The sequence below is a fragment of the Arachis hypogaea genome, chromosome 18, assembly GCF_003086295.3.
Source record: "Arachis hypogaea cultivar Tifrunner chromosome 18, arahy.Tifrunner.gnm2.J5K5, whole genome shotgun sequence".
Classification (NCBI taxonomy): domain Eukaryota; kingdom Viridiplantae; phylum Streptophyta; class Magnoliopsida; order Fabales; family Fabaceae; genus Arachis; species Arachis hypogaea.
Genome location: NC_092053.1, coordinates 59,516,812 through 59,541,818, shown reverse-complemented (window position 1 = coordinate 59,541,818; position 25,007 = coordinate 59,516,812). Strand labels below are relative to the sequence as shown.

The following is a 25,007-nucleotide window of genomic DNA, read 5'->3' as shown; positions in this document are numbered from 1 at the left end:
ACCAGGGATCACAATTTCGTGCACCAAGTTTTTGGCGCCGTTGCCGGGGATTGTTCGAGTTTGGACAACTGACGGTTCATCTTGTTGCTCAGATTAGGTAATTTTCTTTTTGTTTTATTTTCAAAAATATTTCTTCAAAAATCTTTCAAAAAAAAAATTTTTTTCCTTTTGTTTTCGAAAATTGTTCAAAATTTTTAAGAATGAATTCTAGAGTTTCATTGTAACATGTTGAAGCCTGGCTGGCTGTAAAGCCATATCCAAATTCTTTTGGATTGAGGCTTCCACTTGTCTACATAAAAGGCATGTATATGAAGTTGGATGAAGTATCAGCTGTTATATGCCTGATTTGTATCTTCTAAAGCTTGGCTGGCTAGTGAGCCATGTCTAACCCTTGGATTGGAGCTTTAGGCTAACATTGAAAGATTCCTAGAATTCTTATTAAAAATTTTGAATTTCTTATTTTCTTTTTCCTATATGTTTTTCGAAAAAAATTTAAAAGAAAATACAAAAAAATCATAAAATCATAAAAATCAAAAATATTTTGTGTTTCTTGTTTGAGTCTTGAGTCAATTTTTAAGTTTGGTGTCAATTGCATTTTTTCTAACAAAAATCTATGCATTTTTCGAAAATTCATGCATTCATAGTGTTCTTCATGATCTTCAAGTTGTTCTTGGCCAGTCTTCTTGTTTGATCTTCATATTTTCTTGTTTTGTGTCTTTTCTTATTTTTCATATGCATTCTTGCATTCATAGTGTCTATACATGAAAAATTTCTAAGTTTGGTGTCTTGCATGTTTTCTTTTCTTGAAAATTTTTCAAAAAAATTAAGTTCTTGATGTTCATCTTGACATTCAAAGTGTTCTTGGTGTTCATCTTGACATTCATGGTGTTCTTGCATGCATCACATGTTTAGATCCAAACTTTTCATGCATTGCATCATTTTCATGTTTTTCTCTTTCATCATTAAAAATTCAAAATTCAAAAAATATCTTTCCCTTTTTCACTCATAAATTTCGAAAATTTGGATTGACCTTTTCAAAAAATTTTAAAATCTAGTTTTTTTTATGAGTCAAATCAAATTTTTAATTTAAAAATCTTATCTTTTTCAAAATCTTTTTAAGAAATTAAATCTTTTTCATTTTTCTTATTTATTTTCGAAAATTTTAAAAATATTTTTTCAAAAATCCTTTTCTTAATTTTATCTCATAATTTTCAAAAATATTATCAACAATTAATGTTTTGATTCAAAAATTTCAAGTTTGTTACTTACTTGTTAAGAAAGATTCAAACTTTAAGTTCTAGAATCATATCTTGTGATTTCTTGTGAATCAAGTCATTAATTGTGATTTTAAAAATCAAATCTTTTTCAAAACTAATTTCAATTATATCTTTTAAAAAATATCTTTTTATCTTATCTTTTTCAAATATCTTTTCTAACTTCTTATCTTTTTATCTTCTAAAAATTGATTTTCAAAATTTGTTTCAACTAACTAATTAACTTTTTGTTTGTTTCTTATCTCTTTCAAAACTACCTAACTAACTATCCCTCTCTAATTTTCGAAAATGCCTCCCTCTTTTTCAAAAATTATTTTTAATTAATTAATTGTTTCAATTTTTTATTTTAATTTTAATTTTATCTTAATTTTCGAAAATCATTAACACTTTTGCAAAATTAATTTTCGAAATTCCCTCTCCCTCATCTTCTTCTATTTATTTATTTATTTACTAACACTTCTCTTCATCTCATATCTCTGCTCCCCTCACCCTTGTGTTTGGATTCTGCTCCCTTCTCTTTCTTTACATTACATTCTTTTCTTCTTCTACTCACACAAAAGAATCTCTATACTGTGACATAGAGGATTCAATATTTTCTTTGTTATTCCCTTCTTTGTCATATGAAGCAGGAGCAAGGACAAGAACATTCTTGTTGAGGCAGATCCTGAACCTGAAAGGACTCTGAAAAGGAAACTAAGAGAAGCTAAAATACAACAATCCAGAGACAACCTTACAGGAATTTTCGAACAAGAAGAGGATATGGCAGCCGAAAATAATAATAATGCAAGGAGGATGCTCGGTGATTTTATTGCACCAAATTCCAATTTACATGGAAGAAGCATCTCCATCCCTGCCATTGGAGCAAACAATTTTGAGCTGAAACCTCAATTAGTTTCTCTGATGCAACAAAAAACTGCAAGTTTCATGGACTTCCATCTGAAGATCCCTTTCAGTTCTTAACTAAACTCTTGCAGATCTGTGATACTGTTAAGACTAATGGAGTAAATCCTGAAGTCTACAGGCTCATGCTTTTCCCTTTTGCTGTAAGAAACAGAGCTAGAATATGGTTGGACTCTCAACCTAAGGATAGCCTGAACTCTTGGGATAAGCTGGTCAAGGCTTTCTTAGCCAAGTTCTTTCCTCCTCAAAAGTTGAGTAAGCTTAGAGTGGATGTTCAAACCTTCAGACAGAAAGAAGGTGAATCCCTCTATGAAGCTTAGGAGAGATACAAGGAACTGACCAAAAAGTGTCCTTCTGACATGCTTTCAGAATGGACCATCCTGGATATATTCTATGATGGTCTGTCTGAATTAGCTAAGATGTCAATGGATACTTCTGCAGGTGGATCCATTTACCTAAAGAAAACGCCTGCAGAAGCTCAAGAACTCATTAACATGGTTGCTAATAACCAGTTCATGTATACTTCTGAGAGGAATCCTGTGAGTAATGGGATGCCTCAGAAGAAGGGAGTTCTTGAAATTGATACTCTGAATGCCATATTGGCTCAGAATAAAATATTGACTCAGCAAGTCAATATGATTTCTCAGAGTCTGAATGGAATGCAAGCTGCATCCAACAGTACTCAAGAGGCATCTTCTGAAGAAGAAGCTTATGATCCTGAAAACCCTGCAATAGCAGAGGTGAATTACATGGGTGAACCCTATGGAAACACTTATAATCCCTCATGAAGAAATCACCCAAATCTCTCATGGAAGGATCAACAAAAGCCTCAACAAGGCTTTAATAATGGTGGAAGAAACAGGTTTAACAATAGTAAACCTTTTCCATCATCCACTCAGCAACAGACAGAGAACTCTGAACAAAATACTTCTAATTTAGCAAACTTAGTCTCTGATCTATCTAAGGCCACTCTGAGTTTCATGAATGAAACAGGGTCCTCCATTAGAAATTTGGAGGCACAAGTGGGCCAGCTGAGTAAGAAGATCACTGATACCTCTCCTAGTACCCTCCCAAGCAATACAGAAGAAAATCCAAAAGGAGAGTGCAAGTCCATTGATATAACCATTATGGCCGAATCCAAGGAGGAAGGGGAGGACGTGAATCCCATGGAGGAAGACCTCTTGGGACGTCCAGTGATCAACAAGGAGTTTCCCTTTGAGGAACCAAAGGACTCTGAGGCTCATCTAGAGACCATAGAGATTCCATTGAACCTCCTTATGCCATTCATGAGCTCTGATGAGTATTCCTCTTCTGAAGAGAATGAAGATGTTACTGAAGAGCAAGTTGCCAAGTTCCTTGGTGCAATCATGAAGCTGAATGCCAATTTATTTGGTAATGAAACTTGGGGAGATGAACCTCCCCTGTTCACCAATGAACTAAATGCATTGGATCAACTGAGATTGCCTCAGAAGAAACAGGATCCTGGAAAGTTCCTAATACCTTGTACCATAGGCACCATGACCTTTGAGAAGGCTCTATGTGACCTTGGGTCAGGAATAAACCTCATGCCACTCTCTGAAATGGAGAAACTGGGAATCTTTGAGGTACAAGCTGCTAAAATCTCATTAGAGATGGCAAATAATTCCAGAAAATAGGCTTATAGACAAGTAGAGGACATATTAGTAAAGGTTGAAGGCCTTTACATCCCTGCTAATTTCATAATCCTAGATACTGGGAAGGATGAGGATGAATCCATCATCCTTGGAAGACCCTTCCTAGCCACAGCAAGAGCTGTGATTGATGTTGACAGAGGTGAACTAGTCCTTCAATTGAATGAGGACTCCCTTGTGTTTAAAACTCAAGGACATCCTTCTGTAAACATGAAAAAGAGGCACAGTAAGCTTCTCTCAGTACAGAGTCAACTAAAGCCCCCACAGTCAAACTCTAAGTTTGGTGTTGGGAGGCCTCAGCCAAACTCTAAGTTTGGTGTTGAACTCCCATTTCCAAACTCTAAGTTTGGTTTGGGAGTCTACAAAATTGACCTGATCACCTTTGTGGCTCCATGAGGGCCCATTGTCAAGCTATTGACATTAAAGAAGCATTTGTTGGGAGGCAACCCAATTTTTATTTATCTAATTCTATTTTTATTTTATTGTTCTTTCATGTTTTATTAGGTTCATGATCATGTGGAGTCAAAAAATAAATAGAAAAATAAAAAACAGAATCAAAACAGCAGAAGAAAAATCACACCCTGGAGGAAGGGCTTACTGGCGTTTAAACGCCAGTAAGGAGCATTTGGCTGGCATTCAACGCCAGAACAGAGCATGGATCTGGCGTTGAACGCCAGAAACAAGCAGCATCCTGGCGTTCAGATGCCAGAAATGCACACTGAGGAAAGCTGGCGCTGAACGCCAGAAACAAGCATAGAACTGGCGTTCAACGCCAGAAACATGCTGCATCTAGGCGCTGAACGCCCAGAACAAGCACCAATTCGGCATTTAAACGCCAGAATTGCATGCAAAGGCATTTTACATGCCTAATTGGTGCAGGGATGAAATTCCTTGACACCTCAGGATCTGTGGACCGCACAGGATCATCTCAGCATCTGTGGACCCCACAGGATCCCCACCTACCTCCACTCATACTCTTCCCTCTTCTCAAAGTTCATCCTCTCTTCCCAATAAACACCCTTCCCCAAAACCCTTCACCAATCACCTCAAGCTCTCTTCCCTATCACCCATTCACCACTCACATCCATCCACTCTTCCCCATAAACCTACCTCATAATCCCCACCTACCTTCAAAATTCAAAATCACTTCCCACCCAAACCCTCCCCATATGGCCGAACCTTAACCCCTCTCCCTCCACTATATAAACCTCTCCATTCTTCTTCATTTTCACACAACACAACCCTCTCTTCCTCTTCTTGGCCGAAACACAACCTCTCTCCCTCTACTACATTTCTTCTTCTTCTTCATCTTTTCTTTCTTCTCTTACTCGAGGGCGAGCAATATTCTAAGTTTGGTGTGATAAAAGCATAAGCTTTTTTGTTTTTCCATTACCATTGATGGCACCTAAGACCGGAGAATCCTCTAGAAAAGGGAAAGGGAAGACAAAAGCTTCCACCTCCGAGTCATGGGAGATGGAAAGATTCATCTCCAAAGCCCATCAAGACCACTTCTATGATGTTGTGGCCAAGAAGAAGGTGATCCCCGAGGTCCCTTTCAAACTCAAGAAAAATGAGTATCCAGAGATCCGACATGAGATCCATAGAAGAGGTTGGGAAGTTCTAACAAACCCCATCCAACAAGTCGGAATTCTAATGGTTCAAGAGTTCTATGCTAATGCATGGATCACCAGGAACCAAGATCAAAGTAAGAACCCAAACCCAAAGAATTATCTTACCATGGTCCGGGGGAACTACTTAGATTTCAGTTCGGAAAATGTAAGGTTGGCGTTCAACTTGCCAATGATGGAAGAGAACGCACGCCCCTACACAAGAAGAGTCAACTTTGATCAAAGGTTGGACCAAGTCCTCATGGACATATGTGTGGAAGGAGCTCAATGGAAGATTGACTCAAAAGGCAAACCGGTTCAACTAAGAAGATTGGACCTTAAGCCTGTAGCTAGAGGATGGTTGGAGTTCATTCAACGCTCAATCATTCCCACTAGCAACCGGTCTGAAATTACTATAGACCGGCCCATCATGATCCATAGCATCATGATTGGAGAAGAGGTGGAGGTTCATGAGATTATACCTCAAGAACTCTACAAGGTGGCTGACAAGTCCTCCACTATGGCAAGGTTAGCTTTTCCTCACCTCATTTGCCATCTATGCAATTCGGCTGGGATTGACATAGAGGGAGATATCCTCATTGATGAGGACAAGCCCATCACTAAGAAAAGGATGGAGCAAACAAGAGAGCCTATTCATGGATCTCAAGAGACGCATGAAGAAGCTCATCACCAAGAAATCCCTGTGATGCCTCAAGGGATGCAATTTCCTCCACATAACTTTTGGGAGCAAATCAACACCTCCCTAGGAGAACTGAGTTCCAACATGGGACAACTAAGGGTGGAACATCAAGAGCAGTCAATCATTCTCCATGAAATTAGAGAAGATCAAAGAGCTATGAGGAAGGAGCAACAAAGACAAGGAAGAGACATAGAAGAGCTCAAGGACATCATTGGTACATCAAGAAGAAAACGCCACCATCACTAAGGTGGACTCATTCCTTGTTCTCAAATTTTCTGTTTTTCGTTTTCGCTATGTTAAGTGCTTATCTATGTTAGTGTCTTATTACATGATCATTAGTATTTAGTAACTTTGTCTTAAAGTTATGAATGTCCTATGAATCCATCACCTCTCTTAAATGAAAAATGTTTTAAAAACAAAAGAACAAGAAGTACATGAGTTTCGAATTTATCCTTGAACTTAGTTTAATTATGTTGATGTGGTGACAATACTTTTTGTTTTCTGAATGAATGCTTGAACAGTGCATATGTCTTTTGAAGTTGTTGTTTATAAATGTTAAATATGTTGGCTCTTGAAAGAATGATGACAAGGAGACATGTAATTTGATAATCTGAAAAATCATAAAAATGATTCTTGAAGCAATAAAAAGCAGTGAATACAAAGCTTGCAGAAAAAAAAAATATGCGAAAAAAAATAGAGAAAAAAAATGGCGAAAATAAAAAGAGAAAAAGAAAAAGTAAGCAGCAAAAAGCCAATAACCCTTAAAACCAAAAGGCAAGGGTAAATAAAAAGGATCCCAAGGCTTTGAGCATCAGTGGATAGGAGGGGCTAAAGGAATAAAATACTGGCCTAAGCGGCTAAACCAAGCTGTCCCTAACCATGTGCTTATGGCGTGAAGGTGTCAAATGAAAACTTGAGACTGAGCGGTTAAAGTCAAGGTCCAAAGCAAAATAAGAGTGTGCTTAAGAACCCTGGACACCTCTAATTGGGGACTTTAGCAAAGCTGAGTCACAATCTGAAAAGGTTCACCCAGTTATGTGTGTGTGGCATTTATGTATCCGGTGGTAATACTGGAAAACAAAGTGCTTAGGGCCACAGCCAAGACTCATAAAGTAGCTGTGTTCAAGAATCAACATACTGAACTAGGAGAATCAATAACACTATCTGAACTCTGAGTTCCTATAGATGCCAATCATTCTGAACCTCAATGGATAAAGTGAGATGCCAAAACTATTCAAGAGGCAAAAAGCTACAAGTCTCGCTCATCTGATTGGAGCTATGTTTCATTGATAGTTTGGAATTTATAGTATATTCTCTTTTTTTTATCCTATTTGATTTTCAGTTGCTTAGGGACAAGCAACAATTTAAGTTTGGTGTTGTGATGAGCGGATAATTTATACGCTTTTTGGCATTGTTTTTAGTATGTTTTGGGTAGGATCTAGTTACTTTTAGGGATGTTTTTATTAGTTTTTATGTTAAATTTACATTTCTAGACTTTACTATGAGTTTGTGTGTTTTTCTATGATTTTAGGTATTTTCTGGCTGAAATTGAGGGACTTGAGCAAAAATCAGATTCAGAGGTTGAAGAAGGACTGCTGATGCTGTTAGATTCTGACCTCCCTACACTCAAAGTGGATTTTCTGGAGCTACAGAACTCAAAATGGCGCGCTTCCAATTGCGTTGGAAAGTAGACATCCATGGCTTTCCAGAAATATGTAATAGTCCATACTTTATCCGAGTTTAGACGACGAAAAAGGGCGTTGAACGCCAGTTCTACGCTGCAGTCTGGAGTTAAACGCCAGAAATACGTCACGAACCAGAGTTGAACGCCAAAAACACGTTACAACTTGGCGTTCAACTCCAAAAGAAGCCTCAGAATGTGTAAACTTCATGTTCAGCCCAAGCACACACCAAGTGGGCCCCAGAAGTGGATTTATGCATCAATTACTTACTTCTGTAAACCCTAGTAGCTAGTTTAGTATAAATAGAACTTTTTACTATTGTATTTAGAACATCTTATGATTTTTAGTTCAACTTTGGATGATATTGATCACGTTTGGGGGCTGGCCATTCGGCCATGCCTGAACCTTTCACTTATGTAATTTTCAACGGTAGAGTTTCTGCACTCCATAGATTAAGGTGTGGAGCTCTGCTGTTCCTCATGATTTAATGCAAAGTACTACTGTTTTCTATTCAATTTAACTTATTCCGCTTCTAAGATATCCATTCGCACCCAAGAACATGATGAATGTGATGATTATGTGACGCTCATCATCATTCTCACTTATGAACGCGTGCCTGACAAACACTTCCGTTCTACATGCAAACAAGCTAGAATGAGTATCTCTTAGATATCTAATACGGAGGACCGAGTCCGAGATATTAGAATCTTTGTGGTATAAGTTAGAGCCCATGGATGGCCATTCCTGAGATTTGGAAAGTCTAAACCTTGTCTGTGGTATTCCGAGTAGGATCTGGGAAGGGATGGCTGTGACGAATTTCAAACTCGCGAGTGCTGGGCGTAGTGAAAGACACAAAAGGAGGGTGAACCCTATTCCAGTATGATCGAGAACCTCCAGATGATTAGCCATGCTGTGATAGAGCATTTGGACCTTTTTCACAAAGAGGATGGGATGTAGCCATTGACAACGGTGATGCCTTACATAAAGCTTGCCATGGAAAGGAGTAGGAAGGATTGGATGAAGACAGCAGGAAAACAGAGGTTCAGAGGAACGATAGCATCTCTATACGCTTATCTGAAAGTCTCACCAATGAATTACATAAGTATTTCTATCTTTATTTTCTGTTTATTTATTATTATTATTCGAAAACTCCATAACCATTTGATATCCGCCTGACTGAGATTTACAAGGTGACCATAGCTTGCTTCAAGCCGACAATCTCCGTGGGATCGACCCTTACTCACGTAAGGTTTTATTACTTGGACGACCCAGTGCACTTGCTAGTTAGTTGTATCGAAGTTGTGACAAATTATGAATTAATATTAGAGCACCAAGTTTTTGGAGCCATTACCAGGGATCACAATTTCGTGCACCACTTCCTAAGCCTTTAAATAGTGTATTTTAATCCCCCTTTATACCATTCGATGCCGTGATCTGTGTGTTAAGTGTTTTCAGGCTATATAGGGCAGGAATGGCTTACAGGATGGAGAGGAAGCTTGCAAAAATGGAAGGAGCACAAGAAGTAAAGGAGATAACCAGCGAGGAGTGACGTGCACGCATGGCTCACGCGTGCGCGTGATTTGAAGATTTGCACAGCGACGCGTGCGCGTACCTGACGCGTACGTGTGACACAAGAAGATGACCATCGACGCGTACGCGTGACTGATGCGTATGCGTGACGTGCGCCACGTGCAGAAAATGCAGAAGATGCTAAGGGCGATTTTGGGCTGAGTTTGGACCCATTTTTCGGCCCAGAAACACAGACTAGAGCCAGGGGACAAGTAGAGACTCAACACACATTCTCATTCGCACAGTTTTTAGTTTTAGATTTGAATCTTAGAGAGAAACACTACTTCCTCTAGGTTTCCTTCACATTCATAGTTTTAGAGTTTATGCTTTTGATTTGGATATTGAGAAGAGTTACTACCTCTGTTGAAGTTGCCATTATTCTAGTTTGTTTCCTTATTTTCTTACTCTTTTAATCACCCATTAACCCTGTTCAGATATGGATGTTTATGGTTTTGGAGTTTATTAATGCAAAGAACTATTTTTACCTTTAATTGATTTTCAGTTATTATTTTATTTAGTTTATCATGTCTTCTTTTGATTTCCTTTATATGTCTGTGAAGGTTGTATTCATGTCAACAGAGTAGACTCCCAACTTGACTTGGGAGTTGATTAAAAGGAGACCTTTGAGTTGGAATACTCAAGTGTAATTAAAAATGGAAATTGTTGGCTAGCTCTCTAGTCACTAACACTAATCTTTCCATAGGAGAGGATTAGGACTTGTGAATAAGAGTTGGCTCAATTTCTTGACTTTCCTTTATTCGGTAAGGGTTAACTAAGTGAAAACAACAACCTCTTTCAATTACACTTGGGAGAAATTCAACAAGGATAAAACTTCTAATTAATCTTCTCCCGGTCAAGGATTTTTATTTTGATTATATAAATTCTCTTGCTAATTTTCATTGCTTTGATTTATAATCATTTATTTTCCTATTCTCCAACTCTTAAATTTCTTGGAAAAATTCCTGACAAATAAAATAGCACTCTTTTGTCAACTCGTTGGAAGACGACCTGGGATTTCTACTCCCAGTATTTTATTCTTAATTTGTGACAATCTTTTTAAATTAATGAGCGGAATTTTCATCGGTTAAGAACTGTACTTGCAACGCTGTTCTTATTATAATTTCTTAATCGGCAATTTTCCGCCACGTCAATTTTTGGTGCCGTTGCCGGGGAGTTGCAATAGTGTGTTAAATTATTGGTTGGTGTAAATATTTTTAATTTTTCATATTTGCATATTTTATTTTATTTTATTACCATGAACTGTATGTTTCTTTCATTGAATGACGCATTCACTTTCTGATCCGAGCTTAGCCACGTTTGATCCTGAAATTGAAAGAACTATTTCACGTGTTAGGCGAGCTCGGCGTCGGTTAGCCTCTGAGGGTGGTAAAGTTGTTACTACCAATTCACCAGTCTCATCTGAGGGCGAATCTGAAGCGCCATTTGAGGAAGAAATAAGCTCCTCTTCTACTGATTCTGTTGATTTACGTGCAAGTAATATAGCGGAGCCTAGAAGGATTACTCTTCAGGAAGCAGGAGCTTTGGACTTTACACTGCAACCGTATCAAGCGCGTCACCCAAATCTGGCAGCAGATTTTGAACTGAAGACTGCGCTAATCAACTTACTGCCCAAGTTTCATGGCTTACCTGCTCAAGAGCCTATCAAGCACCTTAGAGATTTTCAGACAGCCTGCTCAACTACTAGGTGTCATGGTGCAGATGACGCTACTATTTGGCTATATGCCTTCTCATTTTCTCTTGAGGGAAAGGCAAGGGAGTGGTTCTACACTCAACCTGGAGCAGTAGTTACCAATTAGGATTTGCTCAGAAGGGAGTTCCTAGAAAAATATTTTTCAGCTGAAATTACAAATAGACTGAGGCAAGAAATTTCCTGCATTATCCAAGGCGAATCAGAGACTCTTTATGAGTATTGGAAACAGTTCAGGAATCTCCTAGACTCATGTCCCCACCACAAGATTGACCAGTTGGTATTGATCAGCTGCTTCACACAAGGCATGAAGCCTTAGGATAAGACTACATTAGATGCTGCAAGTAATGGTTCTCTGAAGAAGTACAACACGGTGACAGAGGCGTGGCAACTGATCACCGATCTAGCTGAGTCTACTCTGAATGCAAAGCATAGGAACAACCATCCCAAGGCTATTGCGTAGGTTTCTAGTAGTGAGACTGCTGCTCTCACACAGACTCTGGGATTGATGACAAATATACTAAAGTAGCTACAGCTGAATCAACAGCAACCTCAGCCTCTCTCACAACAACAGTGTCAACAGTTGGTTCCTCAGAGAGTGTGCGGAATTGTGCCTGCTATACTCATTACACTGATGAGTGCCCGCAGCTTCAACAAGAAGACAACACCTTGGCAGCTACTCATAATTTCTATGACCGCCCGAATCAAGGATACTATCAACAAGGCGGCAATTATAACCAAGGTGGAAACTATAATCAAGGTTGGCAAGACAACTCCAACCAGGGATGGAGAGACAATTTCAACCAGGGATGGAGAGATAATTCCAATCAAGGATGGACGGACAACTACAACCGAGGAGGCAGAGACAACAGTGGAAATCAGAGGTAGAGCAACAACAACAACAAACAGCAGAACCCTCCTTACCAACAGCAGAACCAAAACCAGCCTTACAGAGCACCTCACCAAAGGCAGTCCCAAGCGCCTCAGAACAACCAACAGCAAGCCCCTCAAATCACTTACTGCCCTTCTTCCTCTAATGATGAGATGCTTCGCTCTATTGCGCAAGCCCAACAAGACATTCAGAATATAATTAACTCTTCCATAAATGGCCTTAGCTCCACCATATAAGCTCTCATCTCCCAGATGGAATCATTAGCTATCCCCAACAATCAATCTTCAAGCTCCAATGCAATTCCTTCTCAACCTTTACCCAACCCCAAAGGTAGAATCAATGCCATCACTTCGAAGTCCGGAACCATACTGCAAGAGAGGAGTCAAGCTCAAAGGAAGATTGATAAACTCCATTTGTAGGGTTTATCTTGTAGTGATTTTAGGGGATTTTATGACCTTTTACTCACATTTACTCAATGAAATAGCATGGTTTTGTGAAAACATGCTTTTAGACCTTTAATTTGATGATTTTTATTCACCTTTGATTCCACTAGATGCCTTGATGTATTTGCTAGTAATTTCAGGTTGAAAAGGCTAGGAATGGATCAAAGGAGTGAAGAAAAAAGCATGCAAAATGGAAAGCACATGGAAAAGCCAAAGAATTGGATGAGCTCATGGACGTGCACGCGTAATGTACGCGCATGCGTGGATCCCGAAAACTTAAGGGACGCGCACGCGTGCTATACGCGTACGCATCGATGGCCGCACGTGATTTTGAAGAGGAAAACGTGCCCAGCGAATTCTGAGAAGCTGTGGGGCCCAGTTTGCAACCAACTTTGGCGCCAAAGTGCTTTAAAGGACCAACGATTTAAGGGAATTATGATCTTAGCATCATTCTACACACATTAGGATTAGTTTAGAGTTAGTTTTAGAGAGAGAAGCTCTCACTTCTCTCTAGGATTAGAATTAGGATTAGGTTTAGGTCAATAAGTTTAGATCTAGGTTTTAATTCATGCTTTTATCTACTTCTACTTCTCAATTCTTTGTTGTTACATTCATCATTCTTCTATTCTTTTTCTGTAATTTCTTCTACTTTATTTCTATACTTTGTTGTAGATCTACTTTTGTTCCTTCTATTCTCTTTCAATTCAATTTGAGGTAATTCATAATAATTGTGTTCCTTTTGATTGTTGTTGTTAATTCCTTGCAATAATTGTTGTTAGATTCTATTCTTGTTATCAATTTACTATGCTTTTCTTTCATACCTTCCAAGTGTTTGTCAAAATACTTGAGAAGATGTTAGAGTAGAATTTTATGTTCTTGGCTTAAGAAGGTAACTTAGGAATTCTTGAGTTGCTAATGTCCAAGTGATTGATGGTTGATAGCCATTGACTCTAGCTCTCAATAATTCAATTAGTGAATAGCTAGGTCTTATGGACTTGGATTGATGTAGCTCATTTGACTTTCTTCTACTTGTTAGAGGATGACTTAGTGGGATTGATCATTGCAATTATCATATTGTGGTTAGTGATAAGGATAGAGATCATTGACCCCCAAACCTTGCCAAGACCTCTTTGTCAATTGATTTCTTTTATCATTTACTTTTTATCTCTCTTATCTCAAAAACCCCAAAACATACCTCATAACCAATAACAAGACACTTTATCGCAATTCCTAGGGAGAACGACCCGAGGTTTAATACTTCGGTTTATAATTTTAGGGGTTTGTACTTGTGACAAATAATCTTTTGTATGAAAGGATTATTTGTTGGTTTAGAAACTATACTTGCAACGAAGATTCATTTGTGAAATTCTAAACCGTCAAAAATCCATTCATCAAAATGGCGCCGTTACCGGGGAGTTTCAATTGTGTTGTGTTATTAGTTATTGTATATATGTGAATATTGTGAATAGCTTTATTCTTGGATTGCTTGTTAGTTTTTGCTAGCTTTAGGACTTTGTTCCATTATTTCTTACTAGCTTTTGTTTCTATTTTCTCTTGCTATTATGAATTCTCACTTTGGCTATGAGTTTGGTTCTAACTATGTTGTAGGAAATGAGGACTACAATGAGGATGTGTATTAAGGATGGGACAATCAAAGGTGGGAGGAGCCATATGCATATGATCAATCTTCATGGAAACAACCTCCACCAATACACTATGAACAAGAGCCATTCTATGATGCATATCATTCTAATGGTTATGGTGAATCTCCTTATGACTTTCAAGAACCACCACCATATGCCTATGAGCCATATCCTTAACATAGCCATCTATCACACTCACAAGCCACCTTTCACCAAACACCTCCATATGATCCTAATCCATATTCCCTATACCAACTACCTTTTGAACCGTATGAGCCATACATAGAACTATCACTCCAATATCAATATTCTCAAGAGCCACCCCAATACACACCCCCGTACTATTACCAAGAAGAACCACCTTCCTATTATGAATCCTTTCTCCAAGACAATGAACCCTCTTATCCACCCCAATCCTCAATAGATGAAACCCTTAGCCTTATACATCAAGGTCAAGAAGAAATGCAAAGGGAGATACTAGAATTTGTGGCTACCTTGACCAAGGTAGTAAGCACTTTAGCCTCCCAATGCTTGAGCATTCAAAGCACTCCCATGGTCACATGTGGAGAATTAATTGAAGATCATAGCATGAAGGAGAGATTGGAAACTCCGGTGGAGAAGGAGGAATGCTATGTTGTGTTAGAACAATTGGAGGAGCCTATGATCATTGAAGAAAAGGAAGAAGTGGTTGAAGACCTAGGAGATGCGGAACCTCCATGGGAAGCTAAAATCATAGAGAATTCCTCCAAGAAGATTGAATTTGATGTTGAGGAGGAGAGTGCACAACCTCCAAGACAATTGTTGAATGAAGACTTGGAAGGAATGGAGCAAAAATTGAGTTCCCTTGGAGATGAAGATCATGCATCCATTCTTCTTGGTGGTGAATCCTTTGAATTTGACGAACCTTCGCCCAATGAGATAGAAAGTAATGTGGAGGTAGATTTCTCTCAACCTCCCATTTTATGATTTGAGTGATGGAGAATAGCTAGATGAAATTGATGAACAAAGGATTGAAGTTGAAGAAGTTTGTGAAGAGGTGGAAGTGGTCAAGGAAGAATATAAGGGAGTAGAGCTTGCAAAGACATCGAAGACACCTCTCCCCAAGCCATCACTATCCATCCTCTCATTCAAGTGGGTAACCCTCTAATCTCTAAGCTTCATTATCCCACTTGAATATAGTTTGCTTAATATGGATGGTCAACTTAGAAATATTTGTAGCTTTAAGAGCAAAAGGGAGATGGTTAGTGGTTGGCATTGTAAATCAAGGCTCATTATGGTCACATGTGCAAAGCTTAATAGCAAGGGTTGGTATAGAGCTAGATCGCATGGGTCTAGGATAATTTTTGGTCACTTCATTGAGAATTCATCTTGCTCACCACCAGGATGGACTAATAATGGGAATCAACTTCAAAACGGGTATGAAAACAAAGTGTGGGATCCCAGATTACAAGAAGAGGATCGACTTTGGGAGCCCCAAGCTTGTGAAGAACCCCATCAAGACTTGGTGCCACTCATGAAAAATCTTGGGGCACCATGGAGAACCAAGCATTGGTGGGAGTTTCAAGAAGAATTTAAGCACAAGCCACCTTGAGAGGAGCTCCCCATAAGTCCAACTTAAGGACAATAAACAAAAGTGCTAGGTGGGAGACACCCCACCATGGTAAATTCTTTTCATTTTTCCCTTTTGTACATATTGGTAAAATTAGTTTTAATTCATGTTTTGTTTAGATAGTTGAGTTTAATTGGTAGTCTAGCATGATTGAATTAGGTTTTATGGTGTTTTGGTAGCTGTTTGGAGAGTTGGAGTGCTTGGTTTGGTGCAAAAACATAGAAAAATTTTGAAAAATAGAGCACCATCCACGCGTACGCGCACTCCACGCGTACGCGTGCATCAAGCATTTTTGCCTATCCACGCGCACGCGTCATGTACGCGTACGCGTGGATTGAAAAGTTCCACCTCCCAACCAAAAACCCAAGAGTTGCGCGTGCACTGTGCGAACATTGAGCTTGAGGCACAAACCAATCCACGTGTAAGCGTGATGGACGCGTACACGTCAACCCTCTAGTTTGCCATGCACGTGTACGCGTGACTTACGCGAACGCGTCACGCCCTTCGCACCACCACCCACGCGCGAGCGGCATGCACGCGTACGCGTGGATGCTCTTCCTTCACAACACCTCTTTTCTTCTCTTTTTTCCACTTCTTTCCTCCTTCTTTCTTCTTCCCTTCTCCTACCCCTCATCCAACACTTCCTAACACCTTCTATAACCAATTCTTAGGCTAGTTAGTTAATTACTTAGTTTAGTTCTCATTTTATTTTTTCTTTTTCATTATAAGTGTTGGATTACGGATTTTGTTTACTATACATTGCTGCCTCTTATTGCCTAAATGCTATTTTAGCATGAATGTTTTTAGATGTTCATTGTTGGATGTTATTTTTGAGATCACATTTTGTTACTTGGTTTTAAATTTTTCATGCTTAATTTTTTGAATACCAAGTACATTAGATTTGCCTTCAAGCACTCTAAATCTGTTTCTTGAATTACATGTTGTAGCTAGCCACCATGTGGTTTGAATCCTATTCTTTGATTAGGCAATATCTTGACGAATGTTGTGCATTTATCTTAATGCATTGTGTTTCATGATTATATGCATCCATATGTTTATGACTTGAATGCTTTGATGCTTCTTCATTGCTTGTTTGGTTGTTTAACCTACAAGTTTAGAGCATTTCAAGCACACTAGAATGAGTAAAGTGCATGCTTCTTTTGTGACATCACTTTTTGTGTTAGTGTGTTTTCTAGACCGCATGCATCTTAGAATTTACACACCTTTTTGTCATTAATGTCACATTAATCCACTCACTTCATTCTAGTGATTTCCTCATCCCAACAATGTATGCTTCCTTGCTTTTGCATTTACCTTTCTTACTATCTTGCCTTCTAACTTCAGGCTGAGCCTTTATAAGCAACCATGGAAGTGGAGAAAGAACACGCAGCACCGGTTGATCCGCCAGCTGAAGGTGGCAATCTGAAAAATCGCCGTAACCCCTTGCTCATCTTTGAATGCACCGAGGACGGTGCAAACTTTTATGTGTGGGGAGGTCGTCCGACCGAATCGGCGCTTCTTTTGGGTGACAAGTTTCTAATCCTAACACTTTTGCATTTCATTCTTTGGACTTTTAGGATTTTACTTGCATTTTCTTATTTTTGCATATATACATAATAAGCTTAGTCAAAATAATGAGATTTTCCAAGGATTTTATCTATAGGGCATCCCAATTGAATTGAGTAAAAATCTTTCATTGAACTTGCTTGAATTATATATATATTGTGGAACATGTTTTGAGCTAAGAACACAAGCTTGTGAGTTTTGAGCCTAATGGTGTGGTTATATCTTATAACCACTTATCTTCCTTTTTGTGTGCATTATTCTCTTTTTATGATTGTAATCTTTGATTTGTTTGATTCTTTATGTCCATTATTTGGTGTATTCATGCGTTTATATGATTGAGGCCTTACCTTTTATCTCCCATTCTTAGCCAATTTGAGCCTACGATCAACCCTTTTGTTCTAATTTTAGCACATTACAAGCCTTAAAGTGGAAAACAATAAAAGTCCTTTATTTGGATCTTTGATTAGCTTAGGCTAGTGAGTGTGAGTATCATTCAAGTCTGGGAAAACTTGGGACATAGGTTGAATAAAAGGGTAGTTTTGTATTTTTGTTGAAAATATTGGGAATTGGGTACATACTCATGTATTGATTAAATGTATAGACCTTATGCATTGATGCTTTTGTATATACTTTATTGCAAAAAGAAAAAAAATGAAAAAATGAGAAGAAAATAAGAAAAAAGAAAAAAATATATATGAAAAGAAAAAAATAATATAAAAAGAAAAGAAAAAAAGAAAAGAAAAGCAATAAAAAGGGGACAAAATGCCCTAAAGTGAAGCAATAACAATCAATGCATATGAGTTGTGATCAAGAAAAGGAAATGCATGAGTATGTGAAAAAGTGAGAAGAATGGGTAGTTAGGTTAGCTTTGGAATTTGTATAGGTTGTCATAGGTTAGGTGGGAAGCTTAAGCTAATCAAAGATTCAAATTCTAGCCCACTTAACCATATATGCATCCTACCTTGACCCTAGCCCCATTACAACCGATGAATAAGACCTCATGATACTTTTATGCATGCATGAAATATTTGTTGATTGTTAGAAGAAAAAAAATTTTGGAAAGCATGATTAGGGGAGAATGGAGAGAATCAACCCTAAACACTTGAGCGACTAGAGTGCAAATACTTCCGGTGAGGGTTCGATTGCTCAATTACATGTCTCCACCTATGATCATCACTTTTCTTGCAAGTTTGTAAAAATCTTTAGTGACTCAATTCAATTGTGGTTTGGCATGGTTGTCAATACCTTTAGCCCTTGTGCTTATATATGTTTTCCTGGGAATTGATTTATTTTGACCAAGCAATTGCATTCATTTAGATAGTTGCATATAGTTTAGGTTGCATATAGTTTATTTACATTGAATAAATGTTGATACCCTTTGTTTCTCTCTTGGTTTAAGCATGAGGACATGCTTAGTTTAAGTGTGGGGAGATTGATAAACCCCATTTGTAGGGTTTATCTTGTAGTGATTTTAGGAGATTTTATGACCTTTTACTCACATTTACTTAATGAAATAGCATGATTTTGTGATTCTCCCTTAATTTGTGCTTAAGTGTGAAAACATGCTTTTAGACTTTTAATTTGATGATTTTTATTCACCTTTGATTCCACTAGATGCCTTGATGTGTTTGCTAGTAATTTCAGGTTGAAAAGGCTAGGAATGGATCAAAGGAGTGAAGAGAAAAGCATGCAAAATGGAGAACACATGGAAAAGCCAAAGAATTGGATGAGCTCATGGACGCGCACGCGTAATGTACACGCACGCGTGGATCGCGAAAACTCAAGGGACGCGCACGCGTGCTGTATGCGTACGCGTCGGTGGCTGCATGTGATTTTTAAGAGGAAAACGTGCCCAGCAAATTCTGAGAAGCTGTGGGGCCCAGTTTGCAACCAACTTTGGCGCCAAAGTGCTTTAAAGGACCAAGGATTGAAGGGAATTATGATCTTAGCATCATTCTACACACATTAGGATTAGTTTAGAGTTAGTTTTAGAGAGAGAAGCTCTCGCTTCTCTCTAGGATTAGAATTAGCATTAGGTTTAGGTCAATAAGTTTAGATCTAGGTTTTAATTCATGCTTTCATCTATTTCTACTTCTCAATTCTTTGTTGTTACATTCATCATTCTTCTATTTTTTTTTTGTAATTTCTTCTACTTTGTTTCTATACTTTGTTGTAGATATACTCTTGTTCCTTCTATTCTCTTTCAATTCAATTTGAGGTAATTCATAATAATTGTGTTCCTTTTGATTGTTGTTGTTAATTCCTTGCAATAATTGTTGTTAGATTCTATTCTTGTTGTCAATTTACTATGCTTTTCTTTCATACCTTCCAAGTGTTTGTCAAAATGCTTGAGAAGATGTTAGAGTAGAATTTTATGTTCTTGGCTTGGGAAGGTAACTTAGGAATTCTTAAGTTGCTAATGTCCAAGTGATTGATAGTTGATAGCCATTGACTCTAGCTCTCATTAATTTAATTAGTGAATAGATAGGACTTACAGACTTGGATTGATATAGCTCATTTGGCTTTCTTCTACTTGTTAGAGGATGACTTAGTGGGATTGATCCTTGCAATTATCATATTGTGGTTAGTGATAAGGATAGAGATCCTTGACCACTAAACCTTGCCAAGACCTCTTTGTCAATTGATTTATTTTATCATTTACTTTTCATGTCTCTTATCTCAAAACCCCCCCCCAAAACATACCTCATAACCAATAACAAGACACCTTATCGCAATTCCTAGGGAGAACGACTCGAGGTTTAATACTTCGGTTTATAATTTTAGGGGTTTGTACTTGTGACAAATAATCTTTTGTATGAAAGGATTATTTGTTGGTTTAGAAACTATACTTGCAACGAAGATTCATTTGTGAAATTCTAAACCGTCAAAAATACATTCATCAAAGATATTCATGTTGAAGACATTGTTGAGGTAGAGGAGGTTGAAGAAGAGGATGAAGTACAAGACATGGTTGAAGAAGAGGCAGCTCAACTAGGGAATGGAGCACCAAAGGAAGATGAAGTTGCAAGAGAAGCCAATCTTATTCCCTTTCCACACCTTGCTAGAAAGTCCAGAAAGCAGATGGAGCTCGACCCCAAGATGGTGGAGATCTTCAAAAAGGTTGAGGTAACTATTTCCCTTTTTGATGCCATTCGCCAGGTACCTAAGTATGCTAAGTTTCTAAAAGATTTATACATGAATAAAGATAAAATACAGGATTTAGAAACTATTCCTCTAGGTAGCTCTATTTCTGCTTTAATGGGTGATATACCAGAAAAATGTAGTGATCCAGGTCCATGCATGGTTACTATTACTATAGAGGGTGTGAAATTTTCTGACTGCATGTGTGTTTTAGGCGCGTGTGTGAGTATTATGCCATTATCTGTATATGATGCATTGATGCTCCCTCCTTTAAAAAGGTCAACAGCACGTTTTATTTTGGCTGATAAAAGTATAATCTCGGTGGTAGGAATTGCTGAGGACGTGCTGGTGAGCATTAAGGGGCTAACATTCCCTATTGATTTCTATATTTTGGAGATGCCCCCTAATGACTCAGGAAGACCATCTTCTATCCTCCTTGGAAGGCCATTTCTGAAGACTTCAAGGTTCAAATTGGATGAATTCTCAGGAACTTACTCCTTTGAGATAGATGGTAGAGCAGTGAGCTTCAACCTGGATGAAGCTATGAAGCACCCTCCGGAAGATCATTCTGTCTTCCAGTGCGACATCATTGATGAAACTGTAGCTGTAGTTCACCATGAAGAAGTAGAAGAGATGCACATGGGGCAAGGTGCAAGTGTGGGGAAACCCTCTGAACAAAATGAAGACATCTTGGCACCATGACTAGCTCTAGATGATCAAGTGCCTAGCCATGAGCAGAAAATAGAGTTGAAGCCCCTTCCACCCCACCTCAAGTATGCTAACCATGAGGATAATCAGAAGCTCCCAGTTATTATTGCAAGGGAACTCACTTCCCAACACGAAGAGCAGCTGCTTAGTGTGCTGAGAAGACACAAGAAAGCAATTGGGTGGAGCTTGGCGGATATAGTAGGCATCAGCCCTCAAGTTTGTGAGCACCAGATATTTTTAGAAGAGGGAGCAAGGCCTGTCCATCAACCTCAAAGGTGGTTAAACCCCACCATCTTAGAAGTTGTCAAAAAGGAAGTAACCAGACTGCTTGAAGCTGACATCATCTATCCCATCTCAGATAGTGAATGGGTCAGCCCAGTACAAGTGGTGCCCAAGAAGTCTGGAGTCACAATAGTGAAGAATGAGCATGGAGAGCTCCTGACAACTAGAGTGCAGAACTCCTTGAGGGTGTGCATTGATTACAGGTGCCTCAACCAGGCTACTCACAAGGATCACTACCCCCTGCCCTTCATCGATCAAATGCTTGATCGCTTGTCAGGTAAATCACACTACTGTTTTCTAGATGGTTACACTGGCTATTTTCAAATTCATATAGCTCTTGAAGATCAGGAGAAAACTACTTTTACATGTCCCTTTGGAACGTATGCATACAAGAAGATGCCTTTTGACATATGTAATGTACCGGCTACTTTCCGAAGATGCATGATGAGTATTTTCTCAGATCTTATTGAGAGCTGTATGAAAGTTTTCATGGATGAATTTAGTGTGTATGGTGATTCATTTAGCCTTTGCTTGGATAGTTTAGCTAGAGTATTAGACAGATGTGTTAGTTCAGACCTTGTATTAAATTTTGAAAAATGTCATTTTATGGTACAACAAGGTATTGTTCTAGGACACGTTGTTTCTAATACTGGTATTTCTGTAGATCCAGCAAAGGTAGATGTCATTTTTATTATACCTTACCCCTCCTCCGTGAGGGAAGTCCGTTCGTTCCTTGGTCATGCAGGTTTCTACCGGAGATTTATCAAGGACTTCAGTAAGGTAGCATTGCCTTTATCCAGACTGCTACAGAAGGATGTTGAGTTCGAGCTGAGTGAGGACTGCATGGAAGCGTTTGATAAGCTGAAGATCGCCTTAACTCAAGCTCTGATTGTGAGAGGACCAGACTGGAGCCAGCCATTTGAGATTATGTGTGATGCCTCCAATCATGTAGTAGGAGCGGCGCTGGCTCAGCGCGAAGGTAAGGACCTATTTATAATTGCTTATGCTTCTAAGACCTTAGACGCTGCTCGGTCTAATTATACTACCACTGAAAAAGATCTTCTGGCTATTATTTTTGCTCTGGATAAATTTCGAGCCTATTTACTTGGTACTAAAGTGGTAGTATACTCAAACCATGCAGCTCTAAAATATTTATTAGCTAAAAAAGAGTCCGAACCAAGGTTAATACATTGGATATTATTGCTGCAAGAATTTGATTTAGAAATCAAAGATAGGAGTGGTTCCCAGAATTTAGTGGTGGACCACTTGAGTCGTCTAGAGCACATTAAGAATGACTCCACTTCTATCAATGATGCTTTTCCATTTGATATCTTGCACGCAATATCTGAAGTAGTTCCTTGGTATGCACCTATAGCTAATTATCTAGTTAGTCATACCTTCCCTCCTAATTTTACTAAGCACCAAAGGGACAAGCTGAAAAGCGAGTCCAAATATTATATATGGATGACCCATATTTATGGAGGTATGGTGCTGACCAGATAATTAGAAGAGTGTGCCTCAATCAGAATTCCAGTCAATTTTAGAGGCCTGCTACTCCTCTGAGAGTGGTGGACATTTTGGCCCTCAAAGAATAGCTAGAAAAATTTTAGACTGTGGATTCTAGTGGCCCACTCTTTTTAAGGATGCTATTGCCTTCTGTAAATCCTGCTCCCCATGCCAAAGGTTTGGAAATATATCCAAGAGAGATGGGATGCCCCAACAGCTTATGCTATTCTATGAAATTTTTGATGTTTGGGGTGTTGACTTCATGGGTACATTTCCAAACTCTAGTGGTTTCTTATACATATTGTTAGCTGTAGATTATGTTTCTAAATGGGTGGAAGCAATTTCTACCCGTACTGATGATGCTAACGTTGTTGTCTCCTTTATTAGAAATAATATTATCTGTCGCTTTGGATCACCACGAGCAATCGTGAGTGATCAAGGCACTCATTTTTGTAACAGGAGATTGACAGGTCTACTGAAGAAACATGGCATTGTGCACAAGGTAGCAACAGCTTACCATCCTCAGACCAATGGGCAAGCCGTGGTGTCTAACAGAGAAATAAAGCACATCCTGGAGAAGATTGTCAAGCCTCACAGAAAAGACTAGAGCACCAGGCTTGTAGACGCGCTTTGGGCTTATTGGACAGCATAGAAGATACCCATCGGGATGAGTCCCTTCCGCCTAGTATACGGAAAGGCTTGTCACCTATCACTGGAGGTGGAACACAAGGCTTTCTGGGCTGTGAAGGAATGCAACATGGGATTTGAGGAGGCTGGTGCTGAAAGGAAGCTGCAACTAGCAGAACTGGAGACCCTTCGACTCGAAGCATATGACAACTGCAGGCTATATAAAGAGAAGGTGAAGGCTGTGCATGACAATCATATCAAGAGAAGAGAGTTCAAACTTGGGGAGTTAGTTCTCCTTTACAGCTCAAGGCTGAGGCTCATGCCAGGCAAGCTGCGTTCCAGATGGGAAGGCCCCTATAGAGTAGAGAAGGCAGAGCCATATGGAGTCTTTCACCTGAATCGTCCTTCAAGTTCCAAATTCATCAAGGTCAATGGACATCGCTTGAAGCTGTATCATGGTGAGAATATGAAGGACAATAAAGAGCTAGAGGTCTTCCTCTTGGAGGATCCACCAACAGAAGCAGACTGAGCTTGTGGACCGTCCAACTTAAGGACGTAAAAGCAAAGTGCTAGGTGAGAGACAACCCACCATGGTATGATCGTTCCTTTTCATTCCTAGTTTTATTTTATTTTGTTTTTTTTATAGTAGTCATTCATAATTTTTGCATAATCATCTGCATTCTGCATAAACATAAAAAATGCATTCGACGCGCGAGCGTCCACGACGCGTACGCGTCATATGTGAATGCGAGCATAATAGGTATTGACCAGAGAGTTGGGCAGGAGTGGTACTGGAAGCGTGCCTTGCGCACAAGCAAGACCACGCATACGCGTCCCTTACACGTGCGCGTAGCTTGCGCTTTCAGCAGCCCACGCGTAAGCATCCCTGATGCGTACGCGTGACCCGGGAATTCGGCGTAAATAGGTGTTTGGCCAGAGAGTTGTGTCTGGAACTATGCTGGAAGCACAAACCCCATCACGCGTCCGCATGCAATTTTAGCCCTTGACCAAATTAAACAGAGAGTTGTACGTGCGCGGAGATGGTCTCGCGCGATTTGCACAATGAAATGCACGCGCACGCGTGCCCGACGCTTACGCGTCAGTATCAAATTTGTGCGACCCACACATACACGTGCTATACGCGTACGCGTCGCATGCAACACACAATTAAACCAGTACGCCGCCTGATTTCATTCCTTCCCTCCCCGAATCCTAATTCTCTTTCCATCCTAATTCTTCCTTCTTTCTTCTTCATTCTTTATTCTTTGTTCCTTCTTACTATCTACCACTTTCTTCCTCCCTTTTTCATCTTCTACATCAGGTTCTTTTCTTTCTCCTCTACTCTTTCATTCTTCTTTCATTATTGAATGTTCATGATTTATTTTTCTCAATCTTTATTAGTTTAGTTATTTGTAGTTTATTTTGCATTCTTTTTCCATGCATTTTTATGTTAGTATTGGAGTTTTATTTGGGTCATACC

At 39.0% G+C, this 25,007-nt stretch overlaps 1 non-coding gene across 1 annotated transcript; it reads right to left on the bottom strand.

Annotated features, from left to right (window-relative positions):
- Positions 1 to 2,431: 2,431 nt before the first annotated feature.
- LOC112774870 (small nucleolar RNA R71) lies at positions 2,432 to 2,539 on the bottom strand. Its single transcript, XR_003189327.1, has one exon. It is a non-coding gene; the product is annotated as a small nucleolar RNA R71 (small nucleolar RNA).
- Positions 2,540 to 25,007: the final 22,468 nt, after the last annotated feature.